Below are 20,443 nucleotides of genomic sequence, written 5' to 3'. Positions count from 1 at the left end.
CGCCTGCAGAGATGCGCACTAACCTCGCCCACTCTCCACGCCACCTCTGGCGCCCTACAGCGCCACCGTCAGGGCTTTTGGCGGCACGCCGGCATCGGCAGCGAGCTCCTGCCATGGTCGGCGCGGCCCAAGCCACCCGCGCGCGCCAGCAGCCCCTGTGAACAGCTCGAGCTTATCCTGAAGCCCGTCGGCACGCGCTCGTCGCCGCCACGTCGCCCTGCAGCTACAGCACCGCGGTCGCCGGCGTCCTTATCCACGGCCGCCGCGGGGCCTCGAGCGCCTATAAAAGGAGGCCCCGAGCCCCTCCGAACGCTCAGGTGACCTCAAGCCTTCCCCCTAGAGCTCCCCAAGCAGTGGATTGACCGGAGGAGGCCTTCTCCCCCACCTCCGGCCGGTTCGGCCGCCGCTACCGTCCGGTGCCATTCGTCGCAACAAGGCACTCCCTCGCCCATCCAGCGCCACCACTCACTTCCCCTTGCTCTTGCGGAGCTGCCCAGCGCCTCAGCCTCGATCGGAAACCACCGGAGCCCAAAACCCACTTCACTCCCGTAGCCCCCTCCGCCGCGGAGCTCGCCGCCGGCGACTCCTTCCACCACCGTCAACCCAACGACCACCGGGAGGACCGCTCCGGTCTGGCTGGTCCATCCCTGCCCTCAGGTGCCCTCGAGGAGCCGCCGTTCGTCGCCGGCGATCGCCGGAGTCCCGCTCCGTTCGGGCAGAGGAAGAGGAGGGAGAGGGGAGAATGGTCAAACCTGACTAGTGGGCCCTCTGGACCCACTGTCAGTGACCCCGCACCACCACGCTGGCTTAAGTGGTCACGTACAACGCCTGAGTACGTTTCCTCTACTTCGAAAGCGTATTCTACCTCGAAACGTTTTCCTTTTTTCTGGTTTATTTTAAAACAGAACTTTGACTGGCTATATCTTTTAAAATAAAACTCCAAATGAGTTGATTCTTTTTCCTACCTCTCTCAAATTTCATCTAGTTTATTTTAAGATTTATTTCAAAAATATTTGAGACAACTTTTTGTACTGTGTTTGAGATATTTGTTATTTGAATATTTTGCAAAATAGGAAATGGAGAGAGAAGAAAACTTTCAAAAAGTGCACCCTTTGCATACTCTTGAAGGCAAGCATTCTGAACTCTGGCATAATATTTTCGTGAGGTGTTTTGATACGGTTACAACACTTTTTTTTCGGAGCATACGTTATTTTTATGTAACGATAAAATCACACGCATGAGTGCATATTGGAGATGCTTTGCTGTTAGTAATGGATATGCTGGTGTTAGTGATCATCCTCGTGAGCTTCTCATGCATACCGGAAGGAAGCCGGGATAGTCGTGGTCTTGGGTAGACACGAGCTTGTCCCTAGTTCCTCGTTGAGACAAGTATGTCCGGTATGGATGGTGAGGCTTGATGAGTGGTGAGTTTATCTGTTATTGGAAAAATATTGGTTATGCTTATCATTCGGAGAATACTTGGACCTGCTGAGTTGGCCGTAGGTCGATTCTTGACTAGTAACTTCCACTACTTGTTTTGTACTACCACTTGTCCCTGCCATAGGTAGGGTACGGTTCAGTAAGTTGTCAACCCCTTACCAAGGCACACACCGTACAGAGAGGCCATGGTGGAAGATACCGGATGCATCCGGTAGGCATGCCACCTGGTCCGGGGGCATGGGTGTTTCCTGTTGGGACCGAGAGGGGGGCACCCCTTAGAGCGCGCGATATAAATTTGATCCCATGCTACGTCGAGGTTGTAGCCTCCCCACTTAGAGTTTTGCTTGACGGGTGTCGTGGGTGATTCCATACACCGGTAAGTTAAGCTGGTGTGTGCAGGTCAGGCGTGTTTTCAATTAAAAGGCCGTAGGCGGAATTAGTCCCGATGGACTAAATAAATCCGTTACTCGTGGTTAAAGAGTACACCCTCTGCAGAGGTCATATCTATTTGGATAGCCATGTTCATGGGTAAGGACTTCAGTCTGAGATGAATCTAGTGACGGTTTTCGGATGGAGACACGGCTAAACTGGATCATAGTAACGGTATTCGGATGGAGAAACGGCTAAACTAGGATATAGTGATGGTCTTCGGATGGAGAAACGGCTAGACTAGAGCTTTATTTATGACCTGTGACATATGAGGATTATGTTTATCATTATTATGGACTAACCATTTATAATATCTGAATTATTGAGTATCCCTGGGACGGTTCTACCTCCAGGATATTCACTGTGATTATTCTTATATAAGCCCTCTCTATGGTGTCGCTCAGACGCCCGACTGCGGCATGCTTGTTATTTATTTTATTCTTAGATAAGCCCTCTCTGTGGTGTCGCTCAGACGCCCAACTGCGGCATGCTTGTTACTTATTTTATTCTTAGATAAGCCCTCTCTGGGGTGTCGCTCAGACGCCCGACTGCGGCATGCTTGTTATTTATTTATTCCTTATAAGCCCTTTATGTGGTGTCGCTCAGACGCCCGACTGCGGCACGCTGGTTATTTATTTATTTCTTTATAAGCCCTTTATGTGGCGTCGCTCAGACGCCCGACTGAGGCATTGTTAATGTATTTGCAACCTTTCGAGGAGTCATTTCAGACACTCGGTCAGTGCATTCCATTTTTACTCCCGTATTGCATGTTCATATTTTTCCTGCTTGCGTGCATCACAGAATTTTGTTTAATTCGTGACAGACGTTGGGATCATAATTATTTCGGAGCATGATTATCCCTTGTTATATTATACACGTGTTCTTAATGTTTGCGAGTACATTCAAACGTACTCACTGGCTTGTCCCTGGCTATTGTCTTGGCCAGATTTCTTACGTGGAGAGAGCGTTACGACGACGGCCCCGGAACCCACGCAATGATGATAGCAGCCTCGCGAAGATAGGAGTTATCCTGGTCAACTGTTCTTGTGGAAAATGGAGTCCCATAGACGCAGATGACCCACAAACCGCTTCCGCCATCAACCACTAGAAACCAAGTGTTGTACTCCTAGGCCACAATGGTCTTGTACTACATATTTTGTACTTTGCTTGGAATTCCTGTATCAAGTTGGTGCCTTATCAGCTAACAGTAATCCTGTGGCTGGTGAGCACAAAGGCCGTTTTCTGGGAAATTAATATCCCAAAAATCCGGTCCTGACATAACCTGACCCGGCGGTCACAAAATTCGCCTCCTCAAAGGGGCGGAAACTGCGAAGGCCCTCCCATCCGAAGACGGCGGACCATCACAGCTTCGTTGACTACTGTTGAGGGGATGAACCCCAGATCCTTTTCAAAAACGACGGGGCCAGCATCACCCCTCAAGCCGGCCTATGCTTGGCCGGGTCGCCCGACCCTGCCAAGCCCCCCGACCCGGCCAAACTCTCCAACCTGGTCGGACTCCTCGACTCGGCTCCAGCAACCAGCTCAAGACAGCCGAACCCGGCACACCAAGACTTCTCCAACAAGCCAGCTCCACCCTTATCGCGTTCCTCAACCCGGCCTCGGGTCAGCTCCCATCCCATCCCAGCTGTACGATGGGACGAGTCTCCACCAACCGATGACCGAGGCAACAGTGCCCCGCCCATGCCTTTAGTCAGCCAAGGCATGGCAACAGTGCCCCACCTACCCGCTGACCAGGGCCGGCGTGGCAACAGTGCAACCACCATCACCAATGACGCCAGCAAGTGGCGACTTGACGGAGCGCCACTGTGGCCGAATCAACCCGGCCACTCCCTGACGATCGACAAGGCGGCCAACAGTGTCCCCATACCCTGGCCCCCGGTGGGTCCCAACGCCAGCTTCCCAGACAATGACAACCCGGCCCCACGGCTTTGTAACATTACCATTGTACCCCTGGGGGGGTTGACCTATAACCCCCCCCCCCCCCCCGAGCCGTCATGCAGACGGGTGATCAAACACAGAGAAACCAGAAACCACTCATCCACTCATGTAGCAAGCCACACCCGAGGAGAGGGAGCAGTCTAAGCCTTGGCCTGCCTTCCTTCTTCCTCCATACAGCTCTAGGAGCAACTCTGAACTGTTACACATCAACTACTCTCGGCAGGACTAGGGGTGTTATCTCTCCGGAGAGCACCAAACCTGGGTATGACTTGCGTCCCACACTCGCTCATGCCGACCTCGCCTCTGGAGCCCATAAGTGCCCTCGAGCCTCCTCCTATCTTCTGCCATCCCATGGCATCTGACGTGCTCCCACCACGACACCACCATACCGCGAATCTGAGGCTCGCCTGCGTTCAGCTGCCGCGAGAAGCCTCGCCGGAGCTGTTCCAGCGCCGGCGCCGACGTGGCACCCATGTGGCTGCATCTGGGTCATTGTCAGCTGGGTCCCACGGGCCCAATTGACCAGTTGACCGGCTCAACTGTGCTGACTGTGCACGGTTGACCCTGACAAGTGGGTCCCCCCTCTGTTAATTAGTATAAATACGTTTTTATAAAATAACTTAATTAGTTAGACTAAATAGTCACTGACATGTGGGGCCCATTCCCTAATTAACTCCAGTTTAGTTTAATTCAGATTATGTTAACCTACTATGAATGACAGGTGGGTCCCATTGGTCAGGTTTGACCTGGACCAGCTGGGTTTGACTGTTGACCTCACTCTGACCTCATGCTGATGTCATTATTCCTTTTCTGTCGATTTTAGTAATTAAAGTAATTCCTGAAATGTTTAAAACTTAGAAAATTAATATAAATTAATCCGTAACATGGATGAAAATAATCTATATATGAAAGTTGCTCAGAAAAATCCAGCCAATCCGAATACACAGTCCGTTCATCTGCCACATACTCCTAACATGCTGAACATGGGGACGTCAGGAAATCATCCTCGGATGTTTTCCCCTTCCGTCTGCAATGTGTAGCACTACATTAGTTCAACCCTAGCTCTGCATATCATCATGTCATGCTTAGTGATGCATCTGTTTGCACTGTATTTACGGTTTCTTCCCCCTCTTCTCTCCGGTAGACCACAAGACCGATGATGACCCTGTGATCGACTACGTCACCGACGACCTTTCTTCATTTGCACCAGAGCTTCCAGGCAAGCAAACCCCCATTGACCATTCTGATATCGCCCATTCCCTTCTCTCTTATGCTTGCATTAGAACTTCTACTGCTTTTTGTATGATCTTACTCTGATGCATACCCTGTTTATGTACCTGCTTTCATACCTTACCTGCTTATTCTAAACTGTTTAGTATAGGTTGGTTAGAGAACCATCAGTGACCCCCACCTTGTCCCAGTTGCCCCGCTTTATGTTCGATGACTCGATCAATTGATCGACGTCCAGGCTCCGACACTGTACATCACCCCCTAACAGCATCTCCAGCCGTTCGGCCCCCCAGGGCGCCGAAAAACTGCGCCCTGGGGGCGAGCCGGCGCTAGTTCGGCCCCTGGGGGCGGCCTAGCTCCCAGCCACGGCCCCAGGCGCCCCCCAGCCTTGGCAAATTCAAACGTAGTTCATTCCCGCGCCCAAAAATAAACGCCACAATCCGGCGATCAAGCGGTGATCAGCGATCGTTGAAAAGTTCGGCGTACCAAAATCAGAACAGAAACGCGCATCAGACGGCGAGGTCGGCCTCCGGCGTCGGCGGAGTCGGCGTGCGCGGGCTTGACGGGGTCTCTGTGCTTGGCGGCGTGGCTTCTGCGCTGCGGGAAGTCTCAGCGGCATCATTGGTCGGGCTTGTTGGCGGCGTCGGCGTTCGCGTGGGCGTGGGCGGCGTCGGTGTTGGCGTGGGCGTGGGCGTGGGCGGCGTCATCGAGGGAAGCTGGTCCAGGATGAGGCCGACATCCGCCCTGTACCACGCCTTGACCGCCTCGTCAGTGCTCTGGAGCATGTCCGCCCCGTCCAGCATGAAAGCCAGGTCGGTGTTCCTCTTCTTCGCGGCGGCGTTGGTCCGGAGTATGTCGAGCTTGACGGCGCTTGTCGACATCAATGCCGACCACCGCGCCTCGGTCTTCTCTTCACGAAGGACGGCCCGGGCCTGTGCGCCGGCGAGGCAGTGCTGGATAGATTCCTGCACGCGAGCGGTGGCCGCGTCGGCGTGTTTCCCCTTCTTGGCACCTTTGTTGTCGTCAGGCCGCCCTTCTGACGCGCCTGGATCCGGCGCGTCTGGCTTGTATGTCTCCTTGGCCTTCTCGAGGATGCGCCGGACTTCCGCCCACTTGTCGCACTTGTCAATGCGCTTGTAAACGTGGAGGTACTTGAACTCGGCGTCGCTGTTGCTCTGCCTATACAGGCCGAACATGCGCAGCAACTGCGCGGGGATGAACAAACAGTTGGCGGGCGCACACGGCGAAGAGAGGCGGGAGACCGGCGTGGCATACCTGATCCTCAATGCTGGCGCCCCTCTCCGGGCGAGCGGCCACCTCCTCGACGACACCATGCCATTTGTTGCACACCCCCTGGATGCGCCCCCAATGGTTCGCCATCGCCTTCGACCCGCGCTGCATGTAGATGCCTTTGAAGTAGGGGTCGACGAGCTTGCCATGGCGCCCGGCTGGGAGGCGAGCGGGAGAGAGAATGGCGGGAGGAAAGGAGAAAATGGGAGGGAACTGGGGGAAAAGCGAGGAGAAACGGCGGGAAGAGGCGCTCGACTCGCTGACAGGGCGGACCCACGCGCGCCTTTTCGCTTGTGCCGGCGCCCCAGGCGCCCCTCAGAGCGCCGGGTTCTGCCTGGGTCCGCCGGCACCAAATTCGGCCCGAGCCGGTGAAAAACGGGCTTCTGGGGGGGCAACTGGGCCGTTTTTTCGGCGCCGGCGCGGCAAAAACGCCTGGGGAGGGCATGTTGGGGGCGCGGCTGGAGATGCTCTAAGTTGTACGACTCTGTAGAGTTATTATCAAGTGCCGAGGGTGAAACCTCGTCAGCACTTCTGATGTTAACCCTGTAGTGTAGCTATTCGGTCGTGGTCATCAAGGGTGATTCCTCTTTCACCACTCCCGATAACGACTCTGACGTGCAACCCCTCAAGTGTGGACCATCGAGGGTGATTCCTCCAAGTCCACCTTGACGGTTACATCCAGTGGGAATCCATTGAGGGTGATTCCTCGGGTTACCCCCTTGCTGTTTTGGACACACGGTTACTTTGAATTACCACAGAACCATGATGACATCGGGTCGGCCCCGACGGGTACCCGCGAGTGATGTGAAGTCGGTTGACCTGGGGAGTATGAGGGAGTCCTGGACTAAGGGGTCCTCGGGCATCTAGCCTATTAGCCATGGGCCGGACTGATGGGCCATGAAGATGCGAAGACCGAAGACTATACCCGTGTCTGGATAGGACTCACCTTGGCGTGGAAGGCAAGCTTGGCGACCAAATATGTAGATTCCTTTCCTTGTAACCGACCTTGTCTAATCCTAGATCCTCCTGGTGTCTATATAAACCGAAGAACTTAGTCCGGAGAGGGGGATAGACTCATTACCATAGTCATACAGGCTACACTTCTAGGGGTTAGCCATTGCAATCTCGTGGTAGATCAACTCTTGTAATACTCATATTCATCAAGATCAATCAAGCAGGAAGTAGGGTATTACCTCCATAGAGAGGGCCCAAACCTGGGTAAACATCGTGTCCCCTGTCTCCTGTTACCATCGACCTTAGGCGCACAGTTCGGGACCCCCTACCCAAGATCCGCCGGTTATGACACCGACATTGGTGCTTTCATTGAGAGTTCCACTGTGCCGTCCCCAAAAGGTTTGATGGCCCGTTCAATCATCAACGACGATGCGGTCCAAGGAGAAACCTTCCTCCCCGGACAGATCTTCGTATTCGACGGCTTCGCACTGCGGGCCAACTCGCTTGGCCGTCTGGAGCAGATTGACAGCTACGCCCCTGGCCATCAGGTCAGATTCGGTAGCTTGAACTACATCGCGGACGTCCGTGGAGACTTGATCTTTGCTGGATTCGAGACCGCGGCGAGCGCTCCTGGTCACCCCGATGAACATGACCTAAATCTGTCATCGGACCACATCCAGGAGATTGCTCCTGTAACTGCTCTGGCCGTAGATCCGGAGCATATTGCGCCATCCAAGGATGGGAGGCTCAACCCACCGCGGAGGCCACAGAGTCGACGACGTTGGAGCCGAACATAGAACTAAAGTCACACGTCGTCTTTGTCACCGGAACACCGGACTCGTCTCTGGTCATAAATTCTAAGCCATGTGCATCTGCGGACGCCGAACTTGTTCGCTTATCGATCTTTGAGTTTAGCGCCGCAGACATCTTCCAACACTCGCCCTTCGGTGATGTGCTAAACTCATTAAAGAACCTGTCCCTGGCGGGGGACTCACAGCCGAATTATGTCCGGTTCGAACTGGAGGCTGATGATGGGGGAGAATTCAGCTTCCCACCCGCCACCCACTTCATAGCCACTGTCGAAGACTTAACCGACGTGCTTGATTATAGCTCCGACAACATCGACGGTATGGACGACAATGCCGACGAGGAGCAGGGCCAAAACCCGCCGCTTACCGGACGGTAGACAACCACTTCTTCATATGACGTATACATGGTGGATACACCTAAAGAAACTAACAACAATGACAAAGAGGATCCAGTTAAGGACAAACTCCGGAGACAGAGCCCCGGCACCGGCGTCAGCGGCGCCGGTCTAAGTCACGTCATACAAAAGACAACAACACCGGCACCAGAGAAAATAATACTTCGGACGAAGCCGAAGACAATGAAGACCCTGTTGGGGCAATCTCCGGACAGGATGAACGGGAGGGCGGGCACGTTAGCCCTGATGAACAGGCCATACACGAAGACTCGGAGGATAGTAATTATCTTCCGCTCTCCGAGGAAGAGGAGAGCCTTGGCAATGAGGAATTCATCGTACCTGAAAAACCTCTCGAGCAGGAGCGCTTTAAACGCCGTCTAATAGCCACTGCAAGGAGCCTGAAAAAGAAGCAGCTGCAGCTTCAAGCTGACCAAGATCTGCTCAATGATAGATAGACCGAAGTCCTGGCCGTCGAAGAATACGGCCTCAACGGCCCAGCCAAAAATTACCCGAAGCGCAAATTGTTACCTCAGTTCAATGACGAGGCGCTGAAGCCCGTACCATCATCGCACAACACGGCCGACTGACCGCCACGCGCTCAGGATAAAGTGGAAACTCAAGCCGAACACCAGACCGCCCCACCTTGCCGTAGAGGCAAGAATAAAACAGCTCGGGGTTGTACATACGACCGTCGACAGGACTTGGACAGTAGAGCAGGACACACAAGATCGATCTATGGATTGCGAGGACGTGCCTCGACACGCGAGGATGGCTACCTATTCGGACGTGACAAACCTAGCGGCGCCCGGGCCGAAAACTGTAAACAAACTCCATCGGAGGTACGTCGCAGTGTGGCCCAGTATAGAGGCGCCGCACACCCTCTTTGCTTCATAGACGAAGTAATGGAGCATGAATTCCCAGACGGGTTTAAACCCATCAATATCGAATCATACGACAGAACAACGGATCCTGCGGTATGGATCGAGGACTTCCTCCTCCATATTCACATGGCCCGCGGAGATGACCTTCATGCCATCAAATACCTACCACTAAAACTCAAAGGACCAGCTCGGTACTAGTTAAACAGTCTGCCGAAAAATTCTATTGGCAGCTGGGAAGATTTGGAAGACGCCTGTCGGGACAACTTCCAAGGAAAATATGTCCGTCCACCGGATGCTGATGACTTAAGCCACATTGTCCAGCAGCCCGGAGAGTCAGCCAGGAAGCTCTGGACTAGGTTATTAGTTTAAAAGAACCAAATCGTCGACTGTCCAGACGCGGAATCCCTTGCTACCTTCAAACACAGCGTCCGGGATGAATGGCTTGCCCGTGACCTCGGCCAAGAAAGACCTAAATCCATGACAGCCCTTACCGCTCTAATGACCCACTTTTGCGCGGGAGAAGACAGCTGGCTCGCTCGTAGAAGCAACAGCGCCTGCGACCCGGGCACCTCCGAAATCCGAGACGGCAATGGCAAGCCACGACGCAGAAAACACAAAAGTCACAATGATAATAAAAGATCACGCCACATAGCGGTCAACACCAGATTCAGCAGTCCCAAATCCGGTCAACGAAAAAAGGCAATCAAGGCGAACAGAGACGGACCATCCAATCTAGACAGGATATTGGATCGACCCTTTGAGATTCACGACCACCCCGATAAACCAGCTAATCATACCAACAGAAGCTGTTGGGTCTTCAAGCAGGCCGGCAAGCTCAACGCCGAACACAAGGGGAGGAAGCCGCTCGGCGATAAGGACAACGAAGAGATCCACCAACCAAATACCGGGGGTCAGAAGCAATTTCCCCCCGAAGCAAAAACAGTAAACATGGTAAACGTGACACACACCCCTAGAGGTGAGCGCACGAAACACTACCTCCGTACAGGAGATCATACTACGGCTACCTCAGCCGAACAACACAGTGGCCTTATCATGCCGCATACCACGTCAGCCATCAAGCCGCCAGTCTCCATTCAACATGACCGATCAATGTCCATATTGGACTAGCAATTCAGCTTCCGCCGTTCGCCTAATATGCCGTCGAAGTGGGTACCGCGCATACATAATTATGCACTCGAAATACCCTAGGCACCGGCGGAAGCACAATACGGGTGCGCCTGCAACCCCCCAACTTTTCTAACTGCCCCTTTTTCCTTTTTATTATACCCTTCACAGGTAGCTCAAGGGCCGGTCACCCCGAGGACTCCACCAGAGTTCAGGTTCGTACAATCATCCAAGGGTTATTCCTGTCAAGGAATCCCTTAACCGAGGACAGGCGGCGCAGACTTGCGATAGGAGGTCCAAAATAACTTTTTGTAGACTGAGCTCTCTATTCCGAGCCTGTACAGTGCCTTTTTCCTCAGCCTTCGACCCCTAGCATGTCAAATAGCCAGGGTTGCGGCTTTGTTATCCATATAATAATTGGCCTATCACTAAGCTCCCAGTACATGTAACCAGTGTCCAATATTGACTTTTTCCTAATCAACCCGAATTTTTGCTCCTGTGGTTGTTTTACACACACACACCTTAGCATAACTCGCCAGGGGCTCGGTATGGGAACAAATGAGTTGCCGGCAAGTCCGAACAGCTTTATAGCGTACTTCGGCGTCGCGAGTTTGGCCTTATATGCATCAGCTCCGAATCATGTCTTGGGTCAATAGTTGGGTTGCCCGGCTCCTGTGCTTGCTACCCTACGTTCCGCTCTATCGGCTAGGGTAATAAAGGGAGAACTACTGCGATTGTGCTTCCGGTTCATCTGGTCAAGCACCTCAGTAGAGAAAGCCGAAACTGACTGTCATGATGCCGCGAGAGTTGGTCAACCACTCGACGACTTATTGGAATCTTTAGCGATTCTCTCCGTGTTATACGAAGGATCTTTTTCAGATCATCTGTACAGCGCATCGTACTAAAAATAAGTCGCGTACATACCAGGGGCTATATTGTAGACCCACCATAAAACTCCTATGGCTAAGTGAAAGTCTTAACGCCCTATAGTCTGATTGCCTGGTTCGCCGCATTGTCACCTCCTTCATGGACCAAGACGTTGGGTCAAGAGTGATCACATGCTTTTCCGAACACCCCCGTACTTCCTACGAGGGGGCTGAAGCCGATGAGTGGAAAACATTCAGATTATATAAAAACGGCCGCGCGGGAGGAACAAATAGCCTTCGAGCAAAACATAAAAATAGATTAAATATAAAATTGTCTTTTACAATTCCCTTACACCTCACTCGAATACTATGTCTTTCGAGCATTGACCCTCTATTAAGCGGGCAGCCTCTAAGACGTCTTCAAAATAATGCTCCGGTGCGTGATGGTCCTTGCCCTTGGGTGGACTCTTCGCTACAACATCGATGGCCTTCATCTTCCCCCAGTATGTCTTGACACGGGCAAAGGCCATCCGTGCACCCTCAATGCACGCCAACCGCCTCACAGCGTCGATACGTGGCACCGCATCAACAAGCCGCTGCACCAAGCTGAAGTAGCTATTCGGAACAGGCTCAGTCGGCCACAGTCGGACTATGATGTTCTTCATGGCAGCGCCGGATATCCTATGAAGCTTGGCCCATTGGGACATCGGTTCATTCAGCAAAAGAGGGCGCTTTGACGCGCCAAATTGTGACCAGAAAAGCCTCTCCGTTGCATACCCCTCTCGCGCTTGGTAAAACTGTGCCGCATCGGAAGAACTCTTCGGCAAGTCTAAAAACTCGTCCGGAGAACTTCACACTTGGTTAAGCTGGACATAGTTCGGATCACCGAACTTAGTCTGTAACAAAAAGGGCTTACCGGCCGCAATCTCCCCAGCTTGCCGGATCTCCTCATGGGCTGCTCTGGATTCAGACCGCGCTTCTCTCGCCTCTTGTAAGGCCTTGTCAAGTTCAGCCGTTTTGGCTTCATTCTCCTTCTCAAGAAATTCACAGCGGCTAGTAGCATTTTTTAGTTCGAGCGCCATCGTGGATATTTTCTCCTCGTCTTGGTGCCGAGCAGCTTGTTCGGCCTTTAACTCAGCCGATGCCTTTTCGGCAGCCGCATTACTAGACCGGGCCTGCTCCTTGGCTCGGGCCAGCTCCGCCCGAAGAATCTCAATGGCGGCGGCACCATCTGCAGCCATGCATATCCCAGTATGCAACTTTCAGCGTCATGCTTATATTACAAACATGTATGTGTACAGGTTGCTCCGAATATATACCGTGCGACTCGTCAAGATGCATATTGATTAACGCAATGTCATCCCCTGCCACATCAAGCTTCCGCTGTAGCTCGGCTACCTCGGTAGTCCGGACTGTCGCTAGGGGGGAACGACCTGTGTGCCAATTACAACAGATTGTTACCTGAGAATATATTTTTTATCCTCCAATCGCCTCACTTGGGAAGGCAATCCGAGTCTCATGGGCTACTATCTATACACAGGTGCAGTTCACGCTTAAGGTACAGTTGGAAAAATTATACCACAAACCTCAAAGCCTCTTAGCAGGCTCGTAAAGGCTTCATTCAATCCGCTCTTCGTGGACAGAACCCTCTCGACCACCGGACCCATCAGGGCACGGTGTTCCTCTGAGACAGACGCTTGTCGCAGCAGGCTCGTTAACATATCCGGCGCTTCTGGATCTTCGGAAGCCGCCGCAGGAGTACGGCCTTCCTTTGAAGGAACCCATTCACTCGTTTCCAGAATCATCTCTGGCTGAAAACCGGATAGTCCGGGACCTTCATTGTTGGACCCCGAACACCGAGCAACCGATGGACCACCTTCGAGTAAGGTTCTCTTCGCCCCCCGCGTCGGTCGGGAGAAACCCTCCGCGACGACACCTCGAAGTCGTCCGCCCTATTGGGTATCGCTCTCCATCATCTTCGGGAGAAGGTCTACCGAGGAAGAAGATTGCTGAGGACAACTGTGCGCCGAACTGCGAAGATATATATGTTAGATGCTACTTCGGTAACAAGAAAGGAGCAGGATATGTTTAAAGCACCCTGCTTCACTTACGATTTGGTTGGAGGCTTGTCCTGATGATGGAACTGTGCGACAATGTCGCTTGCCAAGACCGAGCCGCCTGACGATGGCATTTTGCCTCTCTTGGGAGACCTCCCCTCCCGATCTTCGGAGGCAGCCCTTTTCTTGCCATGGGGAGAGGGGACGTTCGCTCCTCCTGCACCTTTGTCTTTGGGCGAAGAAACTTTGATTTCCCCGGACACGATGTTTAATTCATCTCTGGAACAAGGGTCACATCTAGTCTCCCAGTTCTTGCCCTCCTTCATAGGCACCTGGTATGGTGTCGGGGCCAGCATCCTCGTTAGCACGGCGTCCGCTGAGTCTTCTGGAAGGGGGGCCGGACAGCTGATTAGTTCCACTTTCTTTACCCAGCCCTGCAAAAAAGATGGTTTGCTCAGTACCCAATTACGGTGCGTTCGACTAAAAGGTGTTCGGAAATTGAGTGCTTACCGATGTGTCCGGATGGTTGCAGTCAAGACCAATATCTTCGGTAGTGTCCGGCCATTGCTTTCGTTTCCCGAAAAATAGTTTCCACATTCCCTCGTGCGTAGTGCCAAGGAAGTGCTGAAGAGTCCGTGGCCCTTCTGGATTAAACTCCCACATGCGGAGAGGCCGTCGCTGGCACGGCAGGGTCCAGCGGACTAGCATTACCTGAATAATGTTGACAAGATCAATGTCCTTCTCAATAAGGCTTCGGATGCGACTCTGCAGAGTTCGCACTTCATCCACTGATCCCCAGTCCAACCCCTTGTTAATCCATGATGCAAGCTGAATTGGGGGCTGGATCGGAACGCAGGCGCAGCTGCCCACTTGGAACCATGGGGCTTGGTGATGTAGAACCACTTCTGCTTCCATAAATCGGAAGATTCTGTGAAGGATCCTTTTAGCCAAACTGCGCTGGTAAGCTTGCCCATTGTGGCAACACCGCACACTGCCTGTTCCCCCTCGATCACTTGCGGCTTCACATTGAAGGTCTTGAGCCACAAGCCAAAGTGTTGAGGAGTTCGGAGGAATGCTTCGCACGTGACGATAAACGACGAGATGAGAAGAACAGAGTCCGGGGCGAGATCGTGAAAATCTAGTCCATATAGAACATGAGCCCCCGGACAAAGGGATTAAGGGCTAACCCTAATCCTCGGAGGAAGTGGGAAACAAGCACGACCCTCTCGCCGGTTCTAGGGGTGGGGATAACCTGCCCTTCCGTGGGAAGCCGATCGAGGATTTCTGCGGTCAGATATCTTGCCGCCCGAAGTTCGCGATATCCTAATCTGTGACAGAAGAAGCCACCCACCGGCTGGATCCGGACATGACTGAGGCTTGCGGCGATTGAAACCTGGGTGTTGGAACTTGAGGTAGGAAGGGTCGAGGAAGAAGCAAGCGTGGAGAAGAAAGACGGGTCTGTACCCCTTCATAAAGGCCGTGAATATCGAACGCCTCCTCCTGGGCCTTAAAGCTTGCCTATTCCCAAGGAGTTGTACCCTAAAGACGGTTGGGTTACCCACGTCCGTGTCGATAAAGAATCCCTTAATAAGGGGACACGATCTCTGCTTGGATAAGACGTGCCAATGAAAACCGCGTCTTGGAACATGGGGCAGCAAGCGAAAAAACGGTTCGAAATAATGACCAGACGGACGTGATGTCATGTTGTAAAAAGTTGCCAGAGGATTGGACTTATAAGTTATTATGCCCTCTATGGAAGTATAAGCTACTTGTGTTGCAGAGCCGAACTCGATCATCCGAAGACCATTATGAAGCATCCGGAAAGAAGGGAACCCGCCTTGCAATGCCGAAGACAAATTTGCGCGCCGGACTCCCCGTCCTTGAAGCCGGATTCAGGGGCTACTGAGGGAGTCCTGTACTAAGGGGTCCTCGGGCGTCCTGCCTATTAGCCATGGGCCGGAATGATGGGCCGTGAAGATGCGAAGACCGAAGACTGTACCTCTGTCCGGATAGGACTCACCTTGGCATGGAAGGCAAGCTTGGCGACCAAATATGTAGATTCCTTTCCTTGTAACCGACCTTGTGTAACCCTAGATCCTCCCGGTGTCTATATAAACCAAAGGACTTAGTCCGGAGAGGGGGATAGACTCATTACCATAGTCATACAGGCTAGACTTCTAGGGGTTAGCCATTACGATCTCATGGTACATCAACTCTTGTAATACTCATATTCATCAAGATCAATCAAGCAGGAAGTAGGGTATTACCTCCATAGAGAGGGCCCGAACCTGGGTAAACATCGTGTCCCCTGTCTGCTGTTACCATCGACCTTAGGCGCACAGTTAGGGACCACCTACCCGAGATCCGCCGGTTTTGACACCGACAGGGTACCCAGGAGATAATTACGTGGCACGGCCGAGCATTCTTAGCCCTTGCCGTAAGTCCACGAGACGGGGCAACGGGGTCACATGATCATGAGTCTCTGCACGTTACCGCGCAATACCAAGACACTAACGGTTTGGATATTTGAGCCGAGTAGGCCTCTGGCCTTTTCGCACTGACCACCACGCGTGAATAATTGTGGGCACTCTGTGCCGTATGTATCAGCTGAAAGCTCAACGGACATTAGCAGAGGAGCGGCGCGCACCGGGTTGGACTGCGTAAGCACCTGCCTTACTTAAGGAGGTAGCTAGGTCTGCTCACCGGCCGCGTTCGCAACAAGCAGGAGTGCAAAGGGTGATGGGCCCAAGACTCCTGCACGCTTAGGATGTAGACCGGCGTGCTGGCCTCTCTCGTGAGCCTAGGTAGGGCTGCGGCGTGTTGATCAGCCGAGGCCGGTCATGACGTGATGGTGTGCCTGGCTAGAGTTGATCGAGAGTGTTGGATAAGTTTGTGCACCCCTGCAGGGAAGTATTCTATCTATTAGAATCGCCGTGTCCACGGTAACGGAAGCTCGGAGTTGTATCCCGATCGATACAACTAGAACTAAACGTTGAGGCATGAGAAATGGATATGATGGCTCCGGGATTGCTTTCTCGCAGGGAGTCGAGGAAGTGATCTCTGGGCGATGTTACAACATAATTACTAATAATATAATATGCTACTCTTATATCTTCTGATGCTGCAAGATGCTTGAAGATGCTAGTCTTCGATGGGCTGGGCTTTCCCCCTTCTCTTCTGGCACTCTACAGTTCAGTCGACAAATACAACACATTTCATTGATACGGATGCATATGTAGTGTAGATCCTTGCTTTTGAGTACATTAGATGAGTACTCACGGTTGCTTTGCTCCCTCTTTTTCCGCTTTTCCATTCTTTCCAGATGTCGCAACCAGATGGTGGAGCCCAGGAACCAGACGCCACCGTCGACGACTACTAGTACTACCACGAGGGTGCTTACTACTACGTGAAGGCTGCCGACGGCTAGGAATAGTTAGGAGGCTCCCAGGCAGGAGGCCTTGCCTTTTCGATCGTTAATACTTTTGTGCTAGCCTTCTTAAGGCAAACTTGTTTAACTCATGTCTGTACTCAGATAATGTTGCTTCCGCTGACTCATTTGTATTCGAGCTCATGTATTCGAGCCCTCGAGGCCCCTGGCTTGTAATATAAAGCTTGTATTATTTTAATTTGTGTCTAGAGTTGTGATATCTTCCCGTGAGTCCCTGATCTTGATCGTACACCTTTGCGTGTATGATTATGCATCAGAGTAGGATCATACAAAAAGCAGTAGCAGTTCTAATGTAGGCATAAGAGAGAAGGGAATTGGCGATATCGGAAGGATCAATGGGGGTTTGCTTGCCTGGAAGCTCTGCTGCAAAGGAAGAAGGGTCGTCAGTGACGTAGTCGATCACAGGGGCACCATCGGTCTTGGGGTCTATCGGAGAGAAGAGGGGGAAGAAACAGTAAATACATTGCAAACAGATCCATCACTAAGCATGACATCATGATATCCAAAGCTAGGGTTGACCTAACGTAGTGCTACACATTGCAGACAGAGGGGGGAAACATCCAAGGATGATTTCGTGACGTTAGAGGATTCCGGACAAATGAAAGAGAGGGGACAGTTCCATGTACAGCATGCTAGGGGCATGTGACAGACGAACGGACCGTGAATTCGGATTCATTGGATTTTTCTCAGCAACTTTCATGTATACATTATTTTCATCTGTGTTACGGATTAATTTATATTAATTTTCTAAGTTTTAAACATTTCTGGAATTACTTTAATTACTAAAATTGACCGAAAAGGAATAATGACATCAGCATGAGGTCAGAGTGAGGTCAGCAGTCAAACCCAACTAGTCCAGGTCAAACCTGACCAATGGGACCCACCTGTCATTCATAGTAGGTTAACGGAATCTAAATTAAACTAAACTACAGTTAATTAGGGAATGGGCCCCACATGTCAGTGACTATTTAGTCTAACTAATTAAGTTATTTTATAAAAACGTATTTAGACTAATTAACAGAGGGGCGACCCGCTTGTCAGGGTCCACCGTGCACAGTCAGCACAGTTGACCCGGTCAACCGGTCAACTGGGCCTGTGGGACCCAGCTGACAGTGACCAGACTCAGCCACGTGGGTGCCACGTCAACGCCAGTGCCGGAACAGCTTCGGCGAGGCTTCTCGTGGCGGATGAACGCCGGTGAGCCTCGGATTCATGCTACGGTGGGTCTCCAGACACATGCCTAGGCGCGTTCGACGTGGCTCGACGTCGCGCGTGATACGTCTCCGTCATATCTACTTTTCCAAACACTTTTGCCCTTGTTTTGGACTCTAACTTGCATGATTTGAATGGAACTAACCCGGACTGACGCTGTTTTCAGCAGAATTGCCATGGTGTTATTTATGTGCAGACAAAAAGTTCTCGGAATGACCTGAAACTTCACGGAGATTATTATTGGAAATAATAAAAAATACTGGCAAAAGAATCATGGCCAGGGGGCCCACACCCTTTCCAAGAGGGTGGGGGGCGCGCCTGCCCCCTGGGCGCGCCCCCTGCCTCGTGGGCCCCCTGGAGCTCCACCGACCTCAACTCCAACTCCATATATTCGTGTTCAGGGAGAAAAAATCAGAGAGAAGGATTCATCGCGTTTTACGATACAGAGCCGCCGCCAAGCCCTAAACTCTCTCCGGAGGGCTGATCTGGAGTCCGTTCGGGGCTCCGGAGAGGGGAATTCGTCGCCATCGTCATCATTAACCATCCTCCATTACCAATTCCATGATGCTCACCGCCGTGCGTGAGTAATTCCGTCGTAGGCTTGCTGGACGGTGATGGGTTGGATGAGATCTATCATGTAATCGAGTTAGTTTTGTTAGGGTTTGATCCCTAGTATCCACTATGTTCTGAGACTGATGTTGCTATGACTTTGCTATGCTTAATGCTTGTCACTAGGGCCCGAGTGCCATGAACTCAGATATGAACCCTTTATGTTTTCATCAATATATTTGTGTTCTTGATCCGATATTGCAAGTTATAGTCACCTACTATGTGTTATGATCCGGCAACCCCTAAGTGACAATAATCGGGACCACTCCCGGTGATGACCGTAGTTTGAGGAGTCCATGTATTCACTATGTGTTAATGCTTTGGTCCGGTACTCTATTAAAAGGAGGCCTTAATATCCCTTAGTTTCCGCGAGGACCCCGCTGCCACGGGAGGGTAGGAAAAAAGATGTCATGCAAGTTCTTTTCCATAAGCATGTATGACTATATTCGGAATACATGCCTACATTACATTGATGAATTGGAGCTAGTTCTGTGTCACCCTATGTTATGACTGGTACATGATGAACCACATTCGGCATAATTTTCCATCACCGATCCAATGCCTACGAGCTTTTCACATATTGCTCTTTGCTTAGTTACTTTACCGTTGCTACTGTTACAATCACTACAATACTGCTATCACTATTACCTTTGCCACTGTTACCATTGCTATCATATTACTTTGCTACTAAACACTTTGCTGCAGATATTAAGTTATCCAGGTGTGGCTGAATTGACAACTGAGTTGCTAATACTTGAGAATAATATTTGGCTCCCCTTGTGTCGAATCAATAAATTTGGGTTGAATACTCTACCCTCGAAAATTGTTGCGATCCCCTATACTTGTGGGTTATCAAGACTATTTTCTGGCGCCATTGCCGGGGAGCATAGCTCTATTCTTTGAGTAACTTGGGATTTATATCTGCTGGTCACTATGAAGAACTTGAAAGACGCGAAAACAAAAATTTATCCCTCAACTACGAGGGGAGGTAAGGAACTGCCATCTAGCTCTGCACTTGATTCACCTTCTGTTTTGAGTAAGCTTGCGACACCTAAACCTACTTCTGCTATTAATTCTGATATGTCGCATGTTATTGATGATGCCACTTCTGCTATGCATGATACTTATGATGAAACTACTTCTATGCTTAATACTACTGTGCCACTTGGTGAATTTCTTGATGAACAACTTGCTAGGGCTAGAGAGAATGAAATTATTGAAACTGATAATATTGATGAAAGTGATGAAGAAGATTCTCCCCCTAAATATGAATTGCCTGTTGTGCCAGAGGGCTATGTTATGGATGAAGACACTGCTAGAGACTTTCTTGCTTGCAATGATAGAAGTGATCTTAAGAAATTTTTAGCTAAGCTAAAACAAAAAACTCTGAATGCTAGAACGAAATATGATCCTGCTTATGCTACTTCTCCTATCTTTGTTACTGATAAGGATTATGAATTCTCTATCGACCCTGATATAATTACTTTGGTTGAATCTGATCCTTTTATGGCTATGAATCTGAAACTGTTGTGGCACATCTTACTAAATTAAATGATATAGCCACCCTATTCACTAATGATGAGAAAACTCGCTACTATTATATCCTTAAAATATTTCCGTTCTCATTAAAGGGTGATGCTAAGATATGGTTTAATTCTCTTGATCCTGGTTGTGTGCATAGTCCCCAGGACATGATTTATTACTTCTCTGCTAAATATTTCCCCGCTCATAAAAAACAA

Source organism: Triticum aestivum, chromosome 1D (assembly GCF_018294505.1).
Source record: "Triticum aestivum cultivar Chinese Spring chromosome 1D, IWGSC CS RefSeq v2.1, whole genome shotgun sequence".
Lineage (NCBI taxonomy): Eukaryota > Viridiplantae > Streptophyta > Magnoliopsida > Poales > Poaceae > Triticum > Triticum aestivum.
This window is presented reverse-complemented; position numbering follows the sequence as displayed.